We start from the raw sequence: 19,277 nt of genomic DNA, 5'->3' as shown, positions 1-19,277 counted from the left end.
GCTGTGGTGGTCGCCTCCCGGACTCCAGCTGGTGTACACACAACCTCCATCATGGCCAGACACCTTCTCCCACAGCAGGCTGTTCCTGTGGATGCCCTACCGCATGTGGGCATTCAAGCTGCTGTGCGTGCATCCCGAGTGCCGTCGGCTGGGCCATAAGCAGCAGTGGGGCCACGTTCTCCGGCTACATCATCGCAGGTCCAGTCTGACCCTGCCGAGGACTCCACGTCCGAGCCAACCGAGGAGAGCGTCCCTGGCCAGGTTGCTACCCAGACCCAGGCCTGTACTGATGTAAGTGTAGTTTATTCATTGTGTTAAATAGTAGCAAGTTTCAGCTGTTATGTCCTGACCCTTTTGCCCCAGTGTCAGATATCTGTATAATGATTTCTCTTTCGTTAATTTCCAGGAGAGTCTGGGACCCGACGGCGTCCCATGCACACACACCCAGACTATCAATCAAAGTTTCAATCAAAGTTTATTTGTATAGCACTTTTAACAACCCAAGTTGTCGCAAAGCAGCTTTACAGGATTTACAAGGATAACAATACTATGGGTCCAGAACCCTAATGAGCAAGCCAACGGCGACAGTGGCAAGGAAAAACTCCCTATGATGGTGGGGAATAGGAAGAAACCTTGGGAGAACCAAGACTCAAAAGGGAACCCATCCTCCATTGAGCGGCCCATTAACACACAAATACACAAGTCACACACAATTCACACAATCAGACTAGGTAAAAGGTAGAATTGAAAGTTCTGGGTTTTGATATTGTCACTGTAAATGTCTGTTGATGAATGCCAGGCTTTCATTCCGTGTCGGAGCAGTGATGCTGATATTGTAGGCTCCGACTGCAGTGTTACTCCCCAGGTGAACCCCGGCATCGGCACATCCACCGGCAGCCAGACCATCCCCCAGGTGCCTGCAGGTGCCTGTATCCAATCGTCTTGGGTAGAGCCATGCAAGAAGATAGACAATACAGACTGAGTGGACATGAATTTAAACCACCATTGATTTAAATGTACGTAGCTCACGTGCCAGTGATCAGCATGTGGCTCCGGCAGACTAATCTATAGCAGCATAACTAAAGGGAGGGGTTCAGAGGTGACCACAGGCATGAGGGCTCACTGAGACATTGCTTTCCAGTCAAGTCATAGTCACAAATAGAGTGATGCCAAGACACAGCTGGATGACAGCATCAACATCTCAGATCACCAGAAATCTCAACGTCTGGGGGCCCCCAAGCCCCTACACCTTACAAGGGGAATTTTAGCTGAAGGCTTGACTAAACAGGTGAGTCTTAAGTCTAGATTTAGAGATTGGAACTGTGTCAGAATCTCGGATTTGAGCTGGAAGGCTATTCCATAATTGAGGGGCTTTAAAAGAGAAAGCTCTGCCTCCAGCTGTAGTTTTACTAATTTTTTGGAACTAGGAGAAATCCAGCATTTTGGGAGCGCAAAGGGCAAGATGGGTTGTAATAATCAATGAGTTCACTCAGATATTGTGGGGCAAAAGCATGAACTAGCTTCTCTGCATCAGCTAACGAAAGTAAGTGTCTCAGCTTGGCGATATTACGTAAATGGAATAAGGCAGCCTTAGTGACATTGCATACATGTCCATCAAATGAAAGATCAGAATCAATAGTGACACCTAAACTTTTTGCAGTAGATTTTGGTGTTACTGAAAAACCATCTAGGGTAAGGGGAATATCAGCCCAATTGCCCAAGAATCAGTACCTCAGTCTTGTCAGAATTTAGTTTAAGAAAATTAGACGCCATCCAGTTTTTAATATCCTGGACACAGTTCTCAATCTTGAGAGTTGTGGTGGTATCATCTGGATTAGAAGATATATACAACTGAGTATCATCTGCGTAGCAATGGAAGCTAATACCATGCCTACGAATGATAGTACCCAGTGGTAGCATATATAATGAGAATAATATGGAGCCCAGTACAGATCCTTGTGGGACACCATACTTTACTTTAGAATGCTCAGAGCATTCGTTATTTACTAGCACAAATTGGTAACGATCTGTCAGGTAGGACCTGAACCAGGAGAGTGCTTGACCTCTTATGCCAATGAGTGTCTCCAATCTATTAAGTAGAATATTATGATCAATGGTGTCAAAAGCAGCACTGAGGTCTAGCAGTATGAGAAACGAAATGTGTCCTTTATCAGAGGATATTAAGAGATCATTCAGTACTTTAGTTAGTGCTGTTTCAGTGCTGTGATGAGCTCTAAATCCAGACTGAAATAACTCTAAGACATGTTCTGTCTGTGAGAAGGAAGAGAGTTGTGAAGAAACTACTTTCTCTAAAATTTTGGATATGAATGACAGATTAGAAATTGGCCTATAGTTGGACAGTTCTTGGGGGTTAAGACCAGGTTTTTTAATTAGCGGCTTGATGACTGCAAGTTTAAATGAACTGGGAACATAGCCCAGGCTCAGAGAATAATTTATTATAGTAAGCAACGTTTCTACATTGCTGTGCAGTAATTCTTTAAGTAGATGGGTTGGTACAGCATCTAGTATGCATGTGGAGGGTTTAGCAGATTTCACCAGTGAAATAAGCTCCTCACGACCAATTGGGGAGAAGGACTTTAACAGGGCATCAGAGCTGACCAGACAGCTGTCAAGGTGCATTGGCATGTTGACAGGCTCTGAGATAGCACTACTAATGTTTTCCCTAATTTTATCAATCTTATCATTAAAGAATTTCATAAAATTGTTACTGCTACACTCTAGTGGATTAAGAGAATTGTTTTGTTCATGACTCCTCGTAAGGCTGGAAACAGTTTTAAAAAGGAGTCCTGAATTGTTTTTATGTTTTCTATTAAGGCTGATAAGTATACGGACTTTGCCGTATGGAGGGCATGCTTATATTTAATAAGGCTGCTTTTCCATGATAGTCTATACACTTCTAACTTCAAATTTCGCCATTTACGTTCCAGGATCCGCGTGGCTCGTTTGAGGCTACGCGTGTGCTCATTGTACCCCATGGCGCTATTCTTCTCTCCGTGGCTCTCTTATATCGTAGTGGTGCAACTTTGTCTAAAGCTGTACGAAGGGAAGTCTCGACGTGCTCGGTGAAACGCTCTAGTCCTTCCGGAGCTACAAGTGGATCAGTGTTTGTCAGACCCGGTAAAATATCAGTGAGCGCGGCTATGGTTCTGGGTGTTATAGCTCTTTTAATTTGATAGCGGGCTGGCCGATGAACACAGTCAGTTAAACACAACTCGTACGTTATGAGGCTGTGGTCAGAAACAGCCTCACTCTGAGGAAGAATTGCTAAACTGGATATGTCAATACCAAATGACAAGACCAAGTCTAAAGTATGACTACAGTTATGCGTAGGACCCACCACATTCTGAGTGATACCCATTGAATCAAGAATTGCTTGAAAATGAATGCTAAGAGTCACACAGATTTTCAAAATGGATATTAAAATCACCCACTATAATCACCTTATCGGCTGATAGCACTACATGAGACAGGAAGTCTGAAAACTCCTGCAAGAACTCAGAGTATGAACCAGGGGGGTGGTAAATAGTAATTAACATAAACGACTGTGACACTTTGTTGCTTGTTAAATTTGAAACATTTGATACAATGAGGATGAGGTGTTCAAAAGAATTAAACTTGAAGCCAAATTTTTGAGAAATGCCTATATCAGAGTCATATATTGTGGCGACCCCACCTCCTCGACCATTGTGGCTCTGGTTTGTCAATCCCCATTAACTACACCTACACTACCACTATTAAGCCTAGCAGATATGCTACGAGAAATGAGAGCAGCACCCTCCCAAGAGGGGTGAATGCAGTCTCGCTTCAAAAGGCCAGGCCTGCCCTCAAAACGTGTCCAATTATCTATATAACCCACTTTGTTTTCTGAGCACCATTTAGACATCCAGTGGTGTAACGCCCATAACCTGCTGTAGGTTTCAGCACCACGCCGAACTGGAATGGGACCAGAGCATATTACGGCATCTGACATCGTCCCCGCTAACTCGCACACCTCTTTAACATTATCCTTGGTGATCTCAGTCTGTCTCAATCACACATCATTGGTGCCGACGTGTATAACTATCTTAGAATATTTACGTTTAGCCAGCACCTTTAAATTAGCCCTGATGTCAGGCGCTCTAGCCCCCGGGATACACTTGACTATGGCCGCTGGTGTCTCTAAACTAGTTGCTACGTTCACGTGTCTGAGCTGTGAATCTCCTATCACCAGAGCTCTTTTAACAGGTCGCTCAGTCGGTGTATTACTGAGTGGGGCAAACCTGTTTGACACGGGAACCTGAGAAGGACAGTGCTCAGCCCTACGTTTATGCCCGCGAGACGTCACCCATTCGCCCCGCTGCGAGGGCTCTAATGCCGGAGCTGAGGGCTCGCTAGCTACAGCTGTGCAACCCGGGCCTGCTACGCTAGCTACAAACTCTCTAGGACTTTCTAAAGCCCGGATGCGCTCCTCTAAAAGCGAAATCTTCTCCATCATACTAATAACTAACCTACACTTCACACAAATAAAATTATTATTATCACTACTGACGGAAGAAGAGTAGCTATACATGCCACACTCAACACAAGCAACAAGCGACTCAGACATGATGAAATACTTAGCTTCGGTTAAGATGTCGAAAATGTTTCCAGTCGAAGAGAGTAGTCAACTGTCTTGATAGTGGAAGCACTACCTGTAATAGTTGTCTAGGGAGGCAAAAAGTAAAGATTAGTACGTAAACAGATTATCACACTTTAGAGAAACAATCAAAATTCGCTCCGCAACAGCGTCGGCAGGAAGCAGCGTCGGCAGGACGCTGTGTGTGTGTGTGAATAACTATGACTAACATCCAGGTGGACAAAGCATAACTTCTAGGTTACTCCAGGACTAGGGTAGGGAACCACTGCACAAAAACATTGAGTATACTAGCAGACAAAATGTACACCTGCCTTAGTCACGGTAACAAAAACATCCTGTTTAAAATCTAACAAAGAGAGGCAGGAAAATGGTCATGTAACAATGAATTATGTAAAGCATTTTACATAAAAATGTAGGATATGAGCCCCTTTAATACTAAAATGCTGGCCCATCACTGCACATTCAGATAGGTTTCCATATAGGTGTTGAAAAAGAAAAGGTCAATTTTCATCTTCATTTCCCTAAGCACAGAGTAATCTCACCAAACTCTCAACTGTGAGGTCGCTTTTGGTAGATGTGACAAAATCACACCAGAGCAAACCAGTTATGACCAACTGGCCTTGAACCTGCCAAAAGTACTTGTGGTTCCTTTTCAGTTTGGCCTGACTATTGATGAACCTGATGTGTGTGGCGTCAGATATACAGTCAGTGTTTGGGTATTTGACTTCAGCAAGCCCAAAGGGAGGATCTGCAGAAGGATCATATACCTTAGCATCAGGGCTGGCACCAAGGTAAGGTGCATCAGGATGTATTACAAATCCAGACAGTAACACATCTACATTACACAGGTCACTATACTGCTGCAAGACCTCTGGCTCTAGGTCAATACCCCTCTTCATGGCTGACGTCTGCCGCACCCCCTTTAGGATCCTGACTGCTAAAGCCTGACTAGATGACTCCCCCCGAACATTGCAAACTTCCCCAAATCTGCTGGAGGTCAATCGTGGCTGACGCACTTGCTTCCACAGTGAATTCTCTGACTGGCCCCTTGTGTTCTTCTCAGTGACGCTGGATAACTCACTAGTGATCTGCTCTAAACTCTCTAAATGGTAAAAGTGATGGTAATTTGGAACAAAATGAAGATGTTGTTCCAATTTATAGCCATGTACTGGAAGCTGTGAGAATAAGGGGGCATTACCATGCTTACTGATTTCTTGTGTTACCACTGGTGGACACTGATATGAGAGAACTGAACCATGTGGGACAGGTCCAAATTTTGAGTCCACTAAAGTCAAATCAAATAAGTCGCACAAGACCTTGCAAATTCCTGGTTGTGGTCTAAGGTCTCTTAACAGGGCTCCAGCTGATAAAACTGCTGGGTCAAGGAGGGGTCCTAAAAAACAAATAAACTATCAGTCCTACCAACCGCTAAAAAGGCGTGGGCGATGTTTAAACAACAGAACATGAGAGGGAGTGTGTTATTTCGAATAACATCATCACAGACGTGATGTTATTCGCGATAACACACGCCCTCAAGTGTTCTATTGCTTTCATACAACAGTTTTTACAAAATAAAGAGGATAAATCAAAGAAGCCCTGAATTTCATATTGAATATGCTTTAATATTGACAATACCTTCCACCAAAAAGTAGTTCCACATGTATAACGATTGCTGTCTCTTTAAGATGTTCTGAATAAGGTGCACATGCATGTAGCTCTGCCGAATGCGCAGAGAGAGATGCTGCTGTACACCCGAGACCACTGCACCGTGCTCCTTTCTTATTTACTTACTTTTATTTCTCGGCAGAGCTAGGTTACATGTCTGTACACCTCACTCAGTACATCTTAAAGAGACAGCACTCGTTATACCTGCCATTACATGTGGAACTACTTTTTGGTGGAAAGTATTGTCAATATTAAGGCATATTCAGTATGACATTTAGGGCTTCTTTTACTTATTTTCTTTCTTTATTTTGTTGTATAAAAGCAACACTCGAGGTTGTGTGTTATGTTATCGTGAATAACATTACATCTGTGATGATGTTATTTGAAATAACACACTCCCTCTCGTTCTATTGCTTAATTATACCAAATTATATTATTAAAATACTCACCTGGGTATGCTCGATAGAGTGTAGACTTAACAGCTTCGTCCTGGTGCCTTTGGCTTCCGTATCACAAGTTCATCTATGGGTTCTGGACGAACCCCCTTGAACAAATGCAAAAACAGTCACCAGAAGAGTTACCAGTTAATTAAAACACCTGCCCTGTATCTACCTTCACTGGCCATTTTATCAGGTCAATATATCACAGTGACCTTACAAGTGTACAATTACTGTCTGCAGAGCTGCCGCTGATCTGCAAAATACCCCCTCTGTACCACATTCACAGCAGTGACACTGACATTGTTTGGTATATCAGACATAACAGTCCCATGCAAGTATGGGAATGTTATATATAGTATAAGTATATAGCATGGAGCGTACATGGGCACTAATATACTGTGAAGACCAACTGCTTGACTGCAGGACGCAACTGTATACCAACAATTTGAACCTGCAAACTTTAAACTGTCAAACTGGTTCAGACATCTTACCTGGTTCCTTGGTCTGTGCCATGTTTGAAGGACACTAGTGCATGATAGTGGTGGTGGCACTGTTTTTGCTCCCATTGTGCTGTAGAGTGCAGTTTGAAAAAGCAGTGCAACCAAATGGTTACACAAAGCCTTTCCAGCAGCACAAGAACAGCAGAAGCTGTTTAACACCACAGGCTTCCTAACTGCTTGCAGTACAACCTTGAAAGAAAGAACACCAACATTAGAATAAAAGATGCAGATGTTACACTATAAGAATACACTCACTCTAAGGAATGGTTCAGTTAAAAAAAAATCTAATTCTCACAATTTTCCACTTAAGTGTAACAGATTGGCAAAAACATTTCCCCCTATTTCAGTGAAAAAAATGGAGCCGCAAAGCTTAAAAGACTTTGAATCACTGGATGCCAATTATCACCCAAACCGTTTCCATAAATACAAGCCCAAAACTTCCCTCAATCCACTAAAACAGCATACAAGATCTGTAGGGAGTTCAGACTAGTCGATATGGTTCAAGACATAGAACTTAAGGATTCAGGTGACTCTTGACTTTCAGTAATTAATAGCCACATTAGTCTTGCAGCTTCAGTTTAAAACTAAAGCAAAGTTTGGAAACCCAACATGTATTGGCTGATCAATGTAACAGAAAGGAACAAAAAAAAACTGCAACAAACAAATTATAAACGTTAAACTGTCCAAAACTGCACCCTATTCACTACATAGTTTTGAGATTTGTTCTTTTGTGTGCCTGAAATTAAACTGAGGAACAGTTTAAATCCTACCATGCACTGCATTAGACTTAGGTATCCAATGATGTGGCAATCCTTACAGCCGTCCTGAGGACCCCACAGCATTAACATTTCTGCATTTGCCCTCATTTAGTGAACCTGATTCTACTCATTTGTGATATACAAACAAAGAGTTGCCAGTTTATTAGAACACCTGCCCTGTAACTACCTTCACTGGTCACGTTATCAGGTGTGTAAGAAGAAATAAAATATAATGCACAGACATGGAGTCCTCGGAAATGCCTTTAGGATTGCACTAGAGGGCACCGGCTAATGCATGTGGATGTTTCTAAGGAATACGGAGTAGGACTCCTGAACATTTTTCTCATCGACCGGTAACACCTTGCCTGCACCACTACTTCCTCATTCACTATATCTGACACTGCATTTGAAAGGGGGAGAGTTAGCTTGATTAGCTTTCTGACAACTTCACCTGTGGAGAGCTAAAGGCTTGTTACAGACACATCTTGACATTCGCATTTAAAACTGAAAATATTATGCTGTACTACTTTTGGTTACATTAACGTTAGATAAATAGCCCTCCGTTAACAGCTACTTGCTATAATTACCACTAGTTAACAGGTTTGTTAGCTACTAGTTAGTACAGAGTAGGCTAACTTAGTTAGCTAGCTAATGTTTGCAAGTCACTTACCTCTATAGTTGAAAATAAATTGCTCGAAGAACAACTTGTAGCCTTTGTCCAGCTTGGACCCTTTGACTTGTGAATGTTCCTTCCTGGCCAAATTTAGGCAAAGTCAAGAGTGAACTTGAGAAGCGATGTCCCGACGCCATGTTGTAATGTAACAATTACAGTATTTGTAATGTAATTTATATTTCCTATAATAAACCCAACATTTAATTACAATTTTTTTATTTATAATTTTTCTACAACACTCTCGTCTCCTGGTCCATGAGGCCGTGAACTAAACTGAAACATGAACCGTTCAGCCGTGTATCAGTTCAGGCTGGATACTTTCGCGAGTGACCATAGCGCGCGACTCCGCACACCTCGCGCACAACTTCTGTTCAGTGTTGTCCGAAACGATATGTGGTAGTATAAAGAAACACCCCTCAAAAACAGGGGAATGGACATTTACCTGATGAATTTTAATGTTGCTTTGTGTTTCAGGTTTGAAAAGTGCTGGAATTTAGGCTAAAGTACTAAAGTAAAGAAAATGCTTGAAATTGTAACTACTTGGTTTCACAACAAATATCTGTCTGACTGAACAGTTCTCTTGTATTATGTTAACAAATACGAGCCTCTTGTAATTCCAGGACGAAACATGAGATAAGACGTTAAGATTGGGCGTTTAAATAATGTGATAAAAAAGCGAATTATTTCGAATCATTTCGAGTATATGTATTTAACTAAATTAAGTTTAACGTGTTGGGAAATATAGAAATGGACCTTTATAGTGACGTACAAGTGCAGGTGTATGAAACCGGCAAACGTGACTTTGTTCATTGCGCTGAAACGCGGTGCGCGCGAAGTTTACAAACTTCGAGAGGTGCACGACTTTGCGAAGCGGTGAACGAATCTTTTGAACGAATCTTTTTAGTGAACTGATCTTAATGATTCAGTTCATCTAAAAGAACAGTTTTGCCCATCACTAACACAGATTTAGTGTGAGAATTGTGCTGTTATCAGCACGGTTAGAACACTTCCCAACAAATCAGATTGTGAGGTGCGAACTAATTGTTGTATAAATTGTGATTAAGAACAGGGCTGCCCTCACTGATGCCACTCAGGTCAGTAGCGAGAGAGAGAGAGATAGAGAGAGGGAAGGAGGGAAGGGATGGGTGATGTTCAAGTCACAAGTGTGCCAATGTGTGTGATGTTAAAGTATTTATTACATGTTTTATTGTGTATTAGGTGTTGAGGCAGTACTGTGAGAGAGAGAGTGGCAGACACAGCCAGAACAGTCAGTAGCATAGAGCAGAACCCAAAAGGGGCCGATCCCTTTTGTAGATCAGGAAAAGAAAGTAAAGATCTTAACACTAACGCTAGTGCTTGTTTGTTACAGAGATGGAGAGACTGATGAAGTTGAAATACCTGAAGTTCATAATGACGATGGAAATATGTAATGAAAAGATGGCCTATGAAAGAAAAAGGTTGCACTATGTAGTTGCGAACATCAAACACGAGAGATGGGTTGAGATTGAACAGGAAATTAGTGAAATGCAGAGAAGGATGGAAAATGAAAGAGACGAGGAAGGAAGAAAATGGATAAAAGATGGGAGAAGTTTCAAAAGAAAAAGGACGGTGATTTGTTGCAAAAATATTTGGAGATAATTCAAGAAGAAATAACATCTGATGAATTGAAGGTAAAGGAGACAGCGCTGAACGACATAGATGTGGAACTCCAGAAAATAAAAGAGGAAAGAAAACAAGCCATTTGGGGAGAGAGGCAGAGCGAGAGAGAGCAGAAAACTGTTGTTACAAAGATGGAGAGACTGAGGGCCAGAATGCAGAATTCTGAGGGCCAGAATGCAGATTGCAGACTGAGGGCCAGAATTGCATTCTGCATTTGCAGAATGCAAAAATGATTCTGAGCCAGGCCCAAACCAGGTTCCTCATACATATAGGAACTAGTTATGTATGATACAATTGAGTTTTGCCTGGCCCAAGACATTACAGGCATACAGCAGGCCTCTGAACTTGAACCTGTGAACCATTTCACCTGTGTGCTTAACTACTCAATATGTCATGTTTCCAGTTAGATTTGAGGCATAAAATGATTCTGGGCCAGGCCAAAAACAGGTTTCTCTTACATATAGGAACTAGTTATGTATGATTCAATTGAGTTTTGCCTGGCCCAAGACATTACAGGCATACAGCAGGCCTCTGAACTTGCCCCTCTGATCCATTTCACCTGTGCACTTAACTACTCAATATGCCATGTTTCCAGTTAGATTTGAGGCATAAAATGATTCTGGGCCAGGCCAAAAACAGGTTTCTCTTACATATAGGAACTAGTTATGTATGATTCAATTGAGTTTTGCCTGGCCCAAGACATTACAGGCATACAGCAGGCCTCTGAACTTGCCCCTCTGATCCATTTCACCTGTGCACTTAACTACTCAATATGCCATGTTTCCAGTTAGATTTGAGGCATAAAATGATTCTGGGCCAGGCCAAAACCAGGTTGCTCATACATATAGGAACTAGTTATGCATGTGTTATTTGTCTGGCCCGACGCCTTATAGGCATACAGCACACCTCTGAAATTGCCCCTCCGAACCATTTTAGTGCGCTCTCTGTGCACTTAACTACTCAATATGCCGTGTTTCCAGTTAGATTTAAGGTACAAAATGGTGTTGGATCAGGCTAAAATCAGGTTCCTCTCTTAGGGAGTGACCTGTTCTTCATGATGCATTTGTTATTTCTCTGGCCCACCATCAATAAGGCTTTCAATAATCCTCTGAAATTGCCCCTTTAAAATGCGTTCACCTATCTGCCCACTGCTCAATATGCCATGTTGTGTGCTGGTATTTCTTCTTCCGATTATTTGTGTTCTAGAACAGCATTTCTGTGTTTTTAGTTTTCAAATCTAAGAATATGTTTCCTTACGTTAGAAATGTTGACGAATTCAATCATCATGTGCAAACTGCATACAATTGAAACGACTTGAAATAGAAACCATTTTACAAATGAAATGCTTTCATTATATTTTTATTTCTTACATTCACAAAATCAGTATGGGAAACAATAACCTCTTAAATGTCTGCTCCTACGCTCGTTTAATGTAACGTTTAATCTATCGCTTTTAAACAAAGTGCGCAGCAAACACGCATCGTGAACATAACCTTTTTGAATAAGTAACCAACTTCAGCCGCCGAATACGGAGCTGCGAATAAGTAACCAAACGAATCTCAAACTGCGAATAAGTAACCAACTTCAGCCTCGTGAATAAATTGTGGTATTCTCAGATACGAAGTGTAACCATAATATTAAACTTATGTTGTATTGCCCTTGAACATAATAGCTGTGGTCACTAACACCTGAAATTTGGTCATTTAGATGGTCAAATGCCATTGAACAATTGCACAATTCAAATCAATCTATCCCTGTAGATATAATAGAATAAGTAGAATAATAACAAGATATGGCAAATATAGTTTTTGGAGACATTGATTTTAATAGTTTGAGAAGACTCAAAGATTTGGTCATATAACATGAAGATTTACTTCAAATGTTGAAGAAGAGAATAATCCAATAACTGAAGAGATACATTGTTCTGGATTATCTCAAACTCACGGTCAAGCCCTAATAAAAATGTGCCATTCTTATTATCAGCCGCTCTGGAACTTTGCGGCTGTCAGTAGAGCAAATGTATTCTTATTGTTTACTTTTGTCACATTTTACAGTGTTACTTGTGTGTTTTAAATGCATCGTGTATAGGAACAAAGCAGAAAATGGCAATTTGCAAGTAAACTATGTCAAAACTCTGGTAAAAAAAAAAACTACATTACAATTTTCTGAATTATTTAGTGGAATGAAGGATTGTTTTAATCCATCTTTGAATGCCAGAGCTATGTACTTAAAGAACTTTAGTATTGTGACGGGAACAGATTAATCCACACGGCTTCATGCGGATATGGAAGGGTGATGTTGGAATAGGTCTGTGTGGACCAACATCATACCACACTCTAATTATTCTCGCAGATTTAGGAATTTGAATTATCACCAGCAGAAAAAAAACACAGTGCGGTATGATTGCGACTTGGTGCAGTAAAAAACGACAAGGGTCGCATATATGAAAGTGCATCCTTGCCAGAAGCGACACCTAGCGGTGATTTAGAATTTATGTTGTTTGTGTTGTCTTTTTTGCATTTCTGTGTTGCATGTTCCACTTTCATTGTTTTCTTGCGCATAAAACCCGTTCCTGTATGACGTTTTTGTCAATTTATGCTGCTTTAGGCTTGTTTATTTCCGTATGTGCACACGTTATTAGTTGTCTTTTATTAGTTTTCCTAATAGAAATGTATAATATATACTAACATAAATGTTAGTAGGCCTACTCCTAAGTTATGAAACCATCGTGTAGATTAAGGCCACACATGCATTTCAGAAAGAGGACTGCTACTGCAGAGGATCTAAACGGAGTAAGTAAGGTATTAAAGACATGTACTTGTAAAGAGATGAGAAATCTTGTTTCCATAGGGACCCTGTCTTGAGTTTCAGCTGGAATGTCTTTTACATCTTGCAACTATGAGTCACGAAACATGAGACACCACTCTGGAAATACGTTACTTTCACTGACCTATGACCCAAGTCTGCTGTTTGATAGACTGCACATGTATAAGCCTGGATTTTACAGCCTTTTCCAACATCCAAATTTATTGTATTCTGGCAAAACAAAACATGTAATACAATAAGAAATAATGTGGCACTCAAATTGAGAGTGTGACATGGATAAAAATGTTTATAAATAGATGAGGAGCTGCAAAAACACTCCAGAAATCTCCACAACAGTCAGTACATAAACAGATACCGGAACCATAAACCTGTTTTTTAGGTACAATAACATGGATTTTTTTTATACCAAACTAGAGGATAAGCATGTGCACTTTTGAAGAAAAGTATCTGAACCTTTGTCAGTTCCCTAAACATGATTCTCATGTAAATAATATTATTAAAGCACTGATTAAATAAATATTTGATGGGTTACGGGTTACAAAAAGGTCTCTAAAATCTGGGCCTCCACTGGTCCAGTTACACAGATTGTTTACATTTACACAGATTGTTGTACGAACAGGAGAATGACAAAGATCAGTGATACGAATCAGACGATAAAGAATCAGACGATGAAGAATCAGGCGATTGACGACCCTCGCGTGACAGCAGACATATCATTTCGATATTTGTCAGTAATCTCTATCATATAGTGCAGTGGAGGAAAGCAAATGTGCTGCACATCAGGTTTCATTATTCAGATTAGACTTATGAAAGAAATCAAAACACTGCACTCCAGACCATAATCTCACCCATCATCTCACCCATAACCTCACGAATAACCTCACCATAATCTCACCCATAACCTCACCCATAACCTCACCCATAACTCAATTACTCAGAGTTCAATATTCCAAGTTAAAACAGAAGAGAATGTCAACACGACGAAAATAGTTCATTCATCAATAGTTCATTGCCTTAGAACAGTCTTGTAGAGCATTTTATTCTATTCGAGGCAGGGCCGGCCCTTCCATTAGGCGACATAGGCAAATGCTAGGGGCGCCGGCTGTCCAGGGGGGCGCTCGCGTGCATGCGGTTTTTTTTTTTTTTTTTTTTTAACAAATGAACAATTAATAAATGTGAAAACAAGCAAAGTCCACATAATCACAATTTCATTGTTTAATAATATTAGTCAAATTAATAATTCTAACAACAACACAAGACACCTCTCACCCGCGCGCCATCCCGCCCTCTGCGCTCTGTGCACCTCGTTACTCGTTACTGTTTCTCTGTACACCGCAGAATGAGTGACATCTCCCTGTAAAGACCTCAAAAAGGCAGAAAAACAGGTAATATAATGGTAATATGTGGTGAATTAACACTATACCATTGGCGAATCGTCAGGGACTTCAACGCCTTCTCTGAAGGTTAATTGATCTTAAAAAGGATGCTTTATATATTATATGTAATATATGTTAATAACGCTTCACCAATAATTTGTATTTTTCCTATAAATCGGCTTTCAAATCCACTTTTCGTACTTGTGCTGGAAAAAAACCTCAGCGGTGAAATAAAAAATCAACCAATCAGAATATTTTACACCGTTGTTTCTAGGTAAAAGAGAGAAAGGCCCTTTTACACTGAGAGCTTTTATTATAGATTGGCAGTTTTATCAACCAATCATATTATCGAATTAAAATCGTGGGGGCGTGCTCCAATGGTTTCCTTTTTATTTGAAACAAATCCAAAATGTTGCCAATCTGTAGCTGTTGTGTTTTTCTTTGAAACCAGCTCGCTTGACTCACAACTAACACTCAATCGTCATTGTGGCTTTTCCCCCTCTGTATGATCTTAGTGAAAAGAGTCATCATACTGCCCAATCCTAGTAGGTGCTATGATTAGCTTAGCTTAAAATAAATATATACTAAAACACACATATGCTCCTCTGTTCATTGCGAATGCACTTTTGAAATAATGTTGCAGTAGGCAAATTGCCCTGATTTGCACTGGTGGTAGTTGTTGTTTTTTTATTTTATTTATTTATTTATTATTAATATTTAAAAGTTGTTCTCTGCACTACGTTATGTAAAATAGTTTTAAAATATTTTTTGTGCAACACCTTTATATTTATTGCTTGTTATATGGTAATATTTAAGTCATTTGCTTTTTATTTGTTTCTTTAATAGTGACACAATCAACACAATGATTGATGATGCAGGGGGCACCAACCAAAATCTCGCCTAGGGCACCACATTGGTCAGGGCCGGCTCTGATTCGAGGGATTTTCTAGATTTTATGATTCCCCTCCAAATCTGAAACAGCTAGCCTTGCTTGCACAAATATACCAGTTGTCATACTGTGCTATGCAAATAATAAAATCACAAGCAAAGCACACTAAAAGTATAGCATTTCAGTCACAATAATCCTAACATTTCTATTTCTAAAAATTATTCGAGAACACTGATTTGTATCGGAGAAAATGAATTTCTATAGAAAAGTATTTTTCTATATTTTTTATGCAGACACAAACCTTCATTTAGGCTACCTTTTGTCTTTGTCTGAAATCTCCTATAAAAATTGGATGTAGCAGTTTGAAATGGTGCCGTGGGATTTTGTGCAGTATATCTTTAAAGTTTGCCTTTGAAATGATATAGTGGGGTTTGTTCTTAACAGAGTGCGTCAGTGCGTTCAGGTGGTTTTCCACAACCCCACAGTCGGGTTTAACTTATATTAACAAGGCTGCGTATTTCAAGCATATACCTGCGGCAGAAGGAACTGGCACATGGCTGGGAGATACTTGCTCTGTGTCTGTTGTCTCGCTTTAATTATTCGGTCTGTAGTGGACGCGACAGGCGGAACCGGCACACGCAGCAGGCATGACAACAGCACAGTCGCGCTGCACACTTCGTCTTATGTTGCAGGTAATGTTCAAAACTGTTTTCTTCCACATTTTGCTATAAACTTTACTATTTCTATATTTATTTAATTGTATTTACTCTTTACATCCGATACCTTAAAGGTTCTAAAAGGCTATATTCAGCAGACAATAGACAATAGATTTAAATATGCCAACTTTGATTTGAAAGCGTTTTACGTTTCTTGTAGAAAGGCTTCGTTACGCCCCAAGTGGAAAATCACCTGCTTGGTCGTTTACTTGGTCTTTAAAGCCCGTGTGAAATGATGGTCAATGTCATGTTTACGCACGAACGACGCGGTTCTTTACGCATTCGAGCTGTTTGCCTCAACCTGAACCCCGATTTTGCCGACTTGTTTCAAAACAAGATCAGACCTTTCGGGGCACTTGAGACACTATGGCAGTAGTGAAAGTATGACTCGTTACTTTCGTTGTGGCATGATTTTGGACCAAAATATTACGACATATGTGATATATCCTTGAATTTATCTCTGAATGAGGATTTGAGCCACTCTTTAATGTTAAATTTTACGAATTATAGACGGTCAAGTCTTATTCGTACCTTTGCAAACACAGCGAAACAATCGGAGGTCTGATTATAGGCCTATAGTCTGATATCAGATTAGACAGCCTGACAATTAGTTGGGATGTTTTTTTTTTGCGCGGGAACAACACAGAGCTGAAATGTCATTTGTAGATTGAGATTGTAGGGGCCCAAGTGGGTCCACACAGACACAGTGGGAACTATTTATCGCTTTACAGGGTGAAAGTTACTCACATAGCTTAAAACAAATGGTTTCAATTAAACTTATTGACTATAGCCTTGATTCTTAACACCAAAACCCTCCGGGGTTCGTGTCAAAATGAGTTCTGTGGACTTCTGGAGTCAGTAACGTCTGGTGTGATTTTAGATCAAAACACACACGTGGTTTTAGTCAGTGGTTTTAGTCAACCTATTAAACATATCTTTATTGACAACACCTTGCCCGTTCTCCAGCAGGATCATGGGTTCAGGAGAAACCCAAGCGGATCTTCTCCAGAACACGCTACCTGCCTCCGGTGCGATCACACGTGCACGTACGTTACTCCTCACCCCGGACTTTGAAACGCCCCTCACGGCGGAAATACATTAACTAAGTTACAAGATTAAACTGGTCTTCTCATCTAGGCCTACCGACACCACAAGTGGATATTCCAGGTTCAGAAAGCAAAAGACCTCGCCAGGATTTTGCTCAGGCTTCCTGGATTGTGTTAATCCCACTAATTTGACCTGGATTGCACTAATTAGAAAATCCAGCAAGCTAGAGTAACATTCTGGTGAGGACTTTAACTTTCTGAACCTGGAATGCCCACCTCTGACATTAGTCGAGCCAAAATAACCGAGACTGTGTGTGAACTGTTACAGAGGCCTGTCCCCGACCCGCCCGGTGAGGCCCACAGCCCGATTCGCCGCTGTGCCCGTCGTAACGAGAGCTGCTCGGTAAACACACCGTGTTGTGAGTCGTGTGCGTCCTGCCACTGCAGGCTCTTCAACACGATCTGTCACTGCTGGAGGCTGGGCGCCTGCCACAGAAGGACATAACGGAGCCGGAACCGAGACCGCGTGGCGGGCTCGTTTCTGAAGCGTTGCCAGGGGACGCTGAATAGAGCAGGTCATAAATAGAGCTTTTCACTCCGCACATGCTTTCTGTACAGTTTGTTCTTAAATGTCTAGACACCCACAGACAGTGAAATACTGAAATCTCCGTAAGCTTTGTAGTACCGAATAACACATAAGCCTTCATTTATATGGAATATACATAGAGATACTGTTATATAGCTGTATAGTCTATCTATAATCATGCATAATAGACATTAAAGGGGAATTATTGGGCTAATTTTCAGTGTTTCTAGTTTTATTTTGGGGGTCCACTAAAATTGATTTACATGCTTCAATGTCTCCAAAAAATATCTCCAGTCTGGTCTGACTGGTCAGTTTGCCAACCACAGTCTGCAATGGATCCCACACTTTTCAACATCTGGTGACATAAAAACATGTTTTGACACAGTTTTAGGCCTGCAGCTGATTAGCAAAACCAATATAACATAATAATCACTGTCATGCTAGCTCGGATAGCCAAGAAGCTTACAACTGAGTGGTGGGTCTTCAGTTTAACTACAGCTACGTACTTGAATGCTTGGACTATCTTGTTTGCTTTAGAAATCCCAAATCCACCAATAATGCTTACATATAGTCTGCGAACCACAGTCTTCTGCTGGACCACACAAAGTTAGAACATGTCCGTCCTTCAGGATGAAGAGTGAATACCAAGCTCTGAGCTTTGCGGTGCAAGGGGGGGGGGGGGGGGGGGGGGGGGGGATTGGGGATTTGTCAGAATGTGAAGAGAAATTTGTCAGAATGTCTTGCCAATCATTGGCGAGATGGCTGCACAAACAACCAAAGAAACCCATTTTAAACCCATAAATATAGAAAATATACAATAACCATAATCTTTAATATAATATCAATGTGCTTTCATAACATTGACAGTTTTGCATTTTGGCATTTTCATATCAACTGAAAATGGATGCCTATAGATCACTTGAGACAGATCACTGTAGCTGTGGACATAGTGGAACTGTGCCAAACACTCTTTAGGACTGAGGACATGAAGTCAGAACTGACCACCGTCTCTAGGAATATTGCCAGTGAGAGACCTGTGGCTAAGACATGCCTCCAACATATAGCTGTTCTTGCAGTCACTGTGGGTCATACTGACAAGACAGAAACAAAAAATTAATATTAACACTGTTTATTTTCCTTTAAAATTAATAAATTAAATAATTTATTACTAATACCTCTTTTTGGGATGTTGTCTTCAGTTTGATTAAATTCCCTCTAGGTGGGGGACATGTTCAATTTAATACACTATTCATTGAATGCAGAGTTGTTGGGAGAACACAGATGCGTAAGGCACTGCTAAAGTGAATGTCAGATTGTTGGTGCTAAATAAAACTTGCTCTTCTACACACCATTCACTTGAGTCAGAGCAGCGTTTGATTAGTCATGACTGGATAGCCCAGCGTTGTTTTGGCATGAACATTTAATACTGATCTGTCTAAATTTTGAATATCTAATGCAGAAACTCGATGTACAGAAGCAACACTGAGAAAACTTCACTGTTTGATCA

At 40.7% G+C, this 19,277-nt stretch overlaps 1 long non-coding RNA gene across 3 annotated transcripts; it reads right to left on the bottom strand.

Moving 5' to 3' along the window:
* Positions 1-463: 463 nt before the first annotated feature.
* Positions 464-9,545, bottom strand: LOC143475587 (uncharacterized). 3 transcript variants are annotated; one of them, XR_013121053.1, is made up of 6 exons: positions 9,115-9,545; positions 8,670-8,752; positions 7,233-7,430; positions 6,751-6,845; positions 5,953-6,029; positions 464-4,704 (listed from the first exon to the last, which is right to left on the bottom strand). It is a non-coding gene; the product is annotated as an uncharacterized LOC143475587 (long non-coding RNA). The 3 variants fall into 3 exon arrangements; XR_013121051.1 differs by lacking the exon at positions 9,115-9,545 and having other exon boundaries at positions 8,670-9,024; XR_013121052.1 differs by lacking the exons at positions 5,953-6,029; positions 9,115-9,545 and having other exon boundaries at positions 465-4,704; positions 8,670-9,018.
* Between the last annotated feature and the right edge of the window lie 9,732 nt (positions 9,546-19,277).

The sequence above is a fragment of the Brachyhypopomus gauderio genome, chromosome 14 (assembly GCF_052324685.1).
Source record: "Brachyhypopomus gauderio isolate BG-103 chromosome 14, BGAUD_0.2, whole genome shotgun sequence".
NCBI classification, from domain to species: domain Eukaryota; kingdom Metazoa; phylum Chordata; class Actinopteri; order Gymnotiformes; family Hypopomidae; genus Brachyhypopomus; species Brachyhypopomus gauderio.
This window is presented reverse-complemented; position numbering and strand designations above follow the sequence as displayed.